Here is a 7,228-nt window from a genome sequence, read left to right as displayed (position 1 = left end):
TAATGTGAAGGTAAGTTTAAGAGTAACGAAGATAAACCACACACAGTGACTGATGCCTGTAATCCTAGGACCTTGGGAGGCCGAAGCAGGAGGACTGCTTGAACTGAGGAGTTGGAGTACAGACTGAGCAACCTAGTGAGACTTCGTCTATACTACAAATAAAAAAAAAAATTTAGCTGGGCATGGTGGTGCACACCTGTAGTCCCTAGCTACTCAGGATCACTGGAGTTCAGAAAAAAAAAGTAGCCAAGATGAAGGAAGGGATGGTTGTGGTGGCATTTGCTAACGGGCTATCTTTGACTTTTCTGGAAGTCAGTATGGTTGTTAGAGGAAAGTTTTCTCTCTCTCCTTTTTTTTTTTGAGACGTAGTCTCGTTCTGTCATCCAGGCTGGAGTCAATGGCTCGATCTCAGTTTACTGCAACCTCCGCCTTCCGGGTTCAAGGGAGTGATTCTCCTGCCTCAGCCTCCTGAGTTGCTGGGACTACAGGTACGCACCACTACGCCCGGCTAATTTTTGTGTTTTTAGTAGAGACGGGGTTTTACCATATTGGCCATGCTGGTCTTGAACTCCTGACCTCGTGATCCACCTGCCTCGGCCTCCCAAAGTGCTGGGATTACAGGTGTGAGCCACTGCGCCCGGCCAGGATATCTTATAAGTTAGAATAAATGATGACCTAAGCTGTAGTGGTACAACATAAAACAAGATTTAAGGTTTTTATAAATTGACCTAGGACAAGTTGTTTATGGAGTGCAGTGTGTGAAAGGGACTTGGAATGGGGAAGTGTAAGGTATCCTTTGTTCCCCTGTGGACACCTAGTGGTGAAATGTAATTCTTCAGTTGGAGGGGGGACTGCAGCTAAGGAATGACAGTTTCCTCTCTAGAGGATTAGACATCTTTACATGAATTTGTAGTCTTGTTAAATTAAGCAGATACTGGCCATTAATGCTTTACTCTGTAATGATTTCCTCCTTAAGAAAATAAGGCCCATGGAGAACTAAAACTTAGTTTTTCTCATTCTCTCAGTATAAAAAAAGGTGTGTGTGTGTGCGTGTGTGTGTGCGCGCGCGCATGTGTGTCAGAATACCTGTTCTAGGGAGAGCTCATTAGCTGGGGTCTACCTCTAGCATATAAGAGTATTTATAGGGAGAGCCTGAACCCTGCCCTTGACCCACCTGAAGAGGCAAGTGCTTAATGTTGTTTGACTCAACAGAGACACCTGGAGAATAGCTAGACAGAGGCTAATCTTTTAGTTGAATTCCATAAATATTTATTGCATGCCACTTTTTTGGTCCAGCACTGAGACAAGTGCTGAAAATTTTTAGATGTAATTCAGTTCTTATATTTATGGTCTTTTGTGGGGGTGCAGGGGAGACAGGGATGTTAAATAAGTAAGATAACAGACAAAGTAAGTAGTTGTTTCTTGGACTGAAGCAGAAATGAACAAGGTGAGCCTGGAACATCTTGTTATATCAGTAAGCAAAGAAAGTAACATAGAGTACTGGGGTTTTGTCAAGAGGATTTTTTTTTTTTTTTTTTTTTGACATGGAGTCTCGCTCTGTCGCCCAGGCTGGAGTGCAGTGGCCGGATCTCAGCTCACTGCAAGCTCCGTCTCCCGGGTTCACGCCATTCTCCTGCCTCAACCTCCCAAGTAGCTGGGACTACAGATGCCTGCCACCTCGCCCGGCTAATTTTTTGTATCCTTTAGTAGAGATGGGTTTTCACCGTGTTAGCCAGGATGGTCTCAATCTCCTGACCTCGTGATCCGCCTGTCTCGGCCTCCCAAAGTGCTGGGATTACAGGGTTGAGCCACCGTGCCCGGCCTGTCAAAAGGATTTAAGAGCCAACAGGAACAGGCTCTCAGGCCAAGGTTAGAACAATTTGAGTATCACTAAGAAAAGTTGCAATGAAGTGAAACATAAAAATAAGTTGAAATCCATGAGTTCACAATGACACCCAAGAAACCTAATTTCCCCACTTTTGATTATGGAACTAATTGTGAAAACTAGTAAATTAAGGAAAAGAGCTGAGCATTTAACTGGTCTTCCCTTATATATATAGTTACATTGCAGTGTAACTTGGTACTTGTTAAAAGGGGAATTTTCTTACTATAGAGGTATTCCAACTAAAAATGAAAAGACAGAAGTAAAATAATAGACCTTTAATGAAATTAGAGATTTCGGTAATGATCATCAATGGCTACTAACATGACAAAAGAGCCAACCGAAATTATGTTTGGAATTCATATGTTAATATTTTAAATTCTGATGGAAGTACACATCACCTGTTGTAGAAAAATGAAACAGCCTGGGTGAAAGGCTCATACTTGTAATCCCAGTGCTTTGGGAGGCCAAGGTGGGAAGATCACTTGCCTCAAGGAGTTCGAGACCAGCCCGAACAATATACATAGCAAGGGTGCCATTTCTACAAAAGTCATTTTAAATTAGCTGTGTGTGGTGGTGAGCATCTGTAGTCCTAGCTGCTTGGGAGGGTGAGGCAGGAGGTTTGCTTGAGCTCAGGAGTTTGAGGTTACAGTGAGCTATGATAGCACCACCACACTCCAGTCTGGGGAACAGAGTGAGATCCTATGTCAAAAAAACTGAACTTGAATTGGATTAAATGGGACGAACGAATACATTAAATTACATCACAGAGAAGCAATTAGTAAAATCTAGAATGTAGGAGACGCTACGGGACCAGTGGTCCAGTTTCTAAAATAAATTGCAAAGGGGAAAAAAGGCAGGGAAGCCTAAATTGAAAGGAGCTTGGACATGTCAAACAATGTGGGTGTGACCCTTGGTTCCTGACTCAGATCAACTTTAAAATTATGAGACTATTGGGAAAAGCATATTCTTGTTTGCTATAAAGATGTTAAAAGGTGTGACAATGATATATTTTGTAGTATAATCCTTTTAGAAGTATATACTTTGAGTCAGCCAGGTGCAGTGGCTCACGCCTGTAATCCCAGCACTTTGGGAGGCTGAGGCAGGCGGATCATGAGGTCAGGAGATGGAGACCATTCTGGCTAATGGTGAAACTCCGTCTCTAATAAAAAATACAAAAAAAAACCAAAAACAAAACAAAGGCCAGTCATGGTGGTGGGCACCTGTAGTCCCAGCTATTCAGGAGGCTGAGGCAGGAGAATGGCGTGAACCTGGGAGGTGGAGCTTGCAGTGAGCAGAGATTGTGCCACTGCATTCCAGCCTGGGCAACAGAGCGAGACTCCGTGTCAAAAAAAAAAAAAAGTATATACCTTGAGTCAAATTATGAATTCTAGAATTTGCTTCAAAATAATCCAGAAGGTAGGGAAAAATGTCATAAAAGAGATGAAGGCCAGGCACGGTGGCTCATACCTGTAATCCCAGCACTTTGGGAGGCTGAGGTGGATGGATCACTTGAGCTCTAGAGTTTGAGACCATCCTGGCCAACATAGCAAAACCCTGTCTCTAGTAAAAATACAACAATTAGCCGGGCGTGGTGGTACATGCTTGTAACCCCAGCTACTACTCGGGAGGCTGAGACAGGAGAATTTCGCTTGAACCTGGGAGGCAGAGGTTACAGTGAGCTGAGATTATGCCATTGCACTATAGTCTGGGTGACAGAGCAAGACTGCAAAAAAGAACAAAAAAGAACAAAAAGATGAAGTTGCTAAATGGAACATTAAGATGTTAAAAAATAAGAGCGTAGGGACGGGTGCGGTGGCTCATGCCTGTAATCCCAGCACTTTGGGAGGCCGAGGCGTGCAGATCACCTGAGCTCAGGAGTTCGACACCAGCCTGGGCAGCACAGTAAAACCCTGTCTCTACTAAAAATACAAAAAATTAGCCAGGTTTGGTAGCGTGCACTTGTAGTCCCAGCTACTCTGGAGAGGCAGGAGAATCGCTTGAACCTGGGAGGTGGAGGATGCAGTGAGCCGAGATTGTGCCACTGCACTTCAGCCTGGGCAACAAAGCGAGACTCCAGCTCAAAAAGAAAAAAAAAAAAAAAAAAGCATATGATATTGAGTGAAAGTATCTGTGTGAGCTGAGTGGGGAAGGTATACCAAGGAGGTGGATGGTAGACCAAGGATGCTAAATAAATGCACAGGATTGAGGGGATGGCAAATGGCAAAGGGGTGACTGGTATGATATGACTTGAAGCCATTTAAGCTAGTAAATTTTCCATGTAATGGTTAACCCTCTTTGAGACAGACTCCAAGGAACCAGTGAAGCGATGGACCACTTTCCTAAAAATAATCAATATTCACAATCTTGCACTTTATAATCAGTCCCTTATGGACTCCCCATCCCCACATCCCCATCACCTTTGACCCTAATCTTCACTTTCTCAGTCAGGGACTTCAACAATCTGTTTAAGAGCCTATGAGTTTGGCAGAACATTTTACTTTCCCATTCCTGATTGCAGTGATGATGCCTACATTAAAGGCTGGTTTGATGTTCAGCTGCAGTCTTTAGTGTCAAGACAGATTACCTGACCTGCTGTAGCAGAGATGGCTCCTTATAATAGGTTTAACTGTAAGAAATTGGTGATATTCAATTGTTTATCTACTCAAATGCCTGTTTCAGCAATTCTGTAATTGCTGAAGTACAGCTCCTGCATGCTGTTCAGAGTGCAGTAGGTCACCCTATAGCTCCTTTATCTGTTCCCAGGGCTTTCACTCATTTTGTATTCTAATACTAGAGGTGGGGAAAGGGAGAAGACAAAGCCCTTACAAAGTGGTCTTATGAGCCGGGCACGGTGGCTCATGCCTGTAATTCCAGCACTTGGGAGGCCGAGGCACGGATTACGAGGTCAGGAGTTCAAGACCAGCCTCACCAAGATGGTGAAACCCGTCTCTACTAAAAATTTGAAACTTAGCCAGGTGTGGTGGCACGCACCTGTAATCCCAGCTACTCAGGAGGCTAAGGCAGGAGAATCGCTTGAGCCTGGGAGGCAGAGGTTGCAGTGAGCCAAGATTTCACCATTACACTCCAGCCTGGGTGACAGAGACACTGTCTCAAAACAAAACAAAAAACCTGGCCTTATGACCGGAGAAGAGAATAGAGTTGCAATGGTATCTGAAGTGGTGAAGGGTCTCTTGAATATTGGCTATTTCCAAAATTTGAATTGTTTCTTCATACCCAGTCTTCTCATGCACTGTTTGTAAGAACTTGCTTTTATTTCTGCTGCTTTTATTTCTACTACTATGTTATGTGGATCAAAGAAATTCAACGTCTTGATCTCCCTGAGAATTGACACATTATGTACACATGTATGTAGTACTTCTACTGATAACGTGTACCTCACTCAACACATAATCAGGCTGGGCACTGTGTCTCATGCTTGTAATCCCACCACTTTGGGAAGCTGAGGTGGGATTGCTTGAGGTCAGGAGTGTGAGACCCTGTCTCTACCAAAAAAAAAAAAAAAATTAGCCTGGCATGGTAGCGTGTGCCTGTGGTCCCAGCCACTCCATAGGCTGAGGTGAGAGGATCACTTGAGATCGAGAGGTTGAGGCTGAAGTTAGCTGAGATGGCACCACTGTACTCCAGCCTGTATGACAGAGTGAGACCCTGCCTCAAAAGAAAAAGACATATGTAAGCCAGGTGTGGTGGTGTGCACCTGTAGTCCTAACTACTTGGGAGGCTGAGGCAGGAGGATTGCTTGAGCCCAGGAATTTGAGGCTGCAGTGAGCTATGAATGCACCACTGCACTATAGCCTGGGTGACAGCAAGACCCTGTCTCAAAAAAACAATGTAACAAAAGGAGGCCGGGTGCGGTGGCTCACGCCTGTAATCCCAGCACTCAGGGAGGCTGAAGCTGGTGGATCACCTGAGGTTAGGAGTCTGAGACCAGCCTAGCCAACATGGTGAAACCGCATTTCTACTGAAAATACAAAAATTAGACTGGGCACAGTGACTCAAGCCTGTAATCCCAGCACTTTGGGAGGGCGAGGGGAGTGGATCACCTGAGGTCAGAAGTTCAAGACCAGCCTGGACAACATGGTGAAACCCCATTTCTACTAAAAATCCAAAATTAGCTGTTTGTGGTGGCAGAGTGTCTGTAATCCCAGCTACTAGGGAGGCTGAGGCAGGAGAATCGGCTTGAACCTGGGAGGTGGAGGTTGCAGCTGAGATTGCACCACTGCATTCCAGCCTGGGCAACAGAAGGAGACTGTCTCAAAAAAAAAAAAAAGAAAAAAAAAAAAGCTGGGTGTAGTAGTGGGCACCTTTACTCCAGAGGCTGAGGCAGGAGAACTGCTTGAACCCAGGATGCAGAGGTTGAGGCTGCAGTGAGCCAAGGTCACACCACTGCAATCCAGCCTGGGCAACAGAGAAGGACTCCATCTCAAAACAAAAACTAAAAAAAAAATAAAAAATAAAATAAAATAACCACCCCCACCCCACCCCCCGCCGAACAGGAGGTTGGTGTAAGAGGGATATCGTAAGTTCTTGGGACCTAAGCAAGTACTTACGATCACAAAAGGGAGGCTCTACTAAAGAATAAAACCAATAATTTCTTTTTGCCTTTTGTGATAGTTAATTTTGTGTGTCAGTTTGGCCATTGATGCCATTTAACTGGTTAAACATTTGTCTGTCTCCAGAAGAGATTAGTATTGAATTGGAGATTGCTCTGCTTTGATGTGAGTGGACATCATCTAATCAGTTAAGGGCCCATGTAGAACTGCCAGAGCTAAGACATCCACATTCTAACCTTGGACTAGGACACCATTGTGTTCCTGGTCGCTGCAATTTTACCCCAACAGCTTTCCCAGCAGTGGATTGTGGGTGGGACTCGGCCTCCATAATTGTGTGAGCCAGTATCTTATAGTAAATCTCATTCTAGATCTATATCCTATTGGCTCTATAGGGAATCTCTGTATACCTTCTTGCTATTTATACTACTATGAGCTTTACGGATAGGTTACTGAAATACTGTTTCCACTCATACCCAAGCAACTTCTCCCTCCTAATAGAACTCAAAGATATATTTTGCTTGGGAAATCTGGCTCCTCTCTCTGATCCCAAGGATGAATCTTAACTAATGTAAGCCAGTAGTTCTCAACTGGAGTACTTTGCAAGTCCTGGAGGGCTTTTAAAGTGATCTTTAGGAGACAGTAGAGGCAGTGGGCAAGGGCCAACCAGAAATGCTAAGTATCTTCCAACACACCACATAACAATCCTTCATAATCCTACAGTGTTTCCATTGAGTGTTCATGTGGTTGGAAACCTGAGCCTAGAATTTATTTT

The sequence above is a fragment of the Trachypithecus francoisi genome, unplaced genomic scaffold (assembly GCF_009764315.1).
Source record: "Trachypithecus francoisi isolate TF-2019V2 unplaced genomic scaffold, Tfra_2.0 Lachesis_group2, whole genome shotgun sequence".
In the NCBI taxonomy this organism is placed as follows: Eukaryota; Metazoa; Chordata; class Mammalia; order Primates; family Cercopithecidae; genus Trachypithecus; species Trachypithecus francoisi.
The sequence above is the reverse complement of the archived record's forward strand: the minus strand, read 5'-3'. Positions refer to the sequence as shown.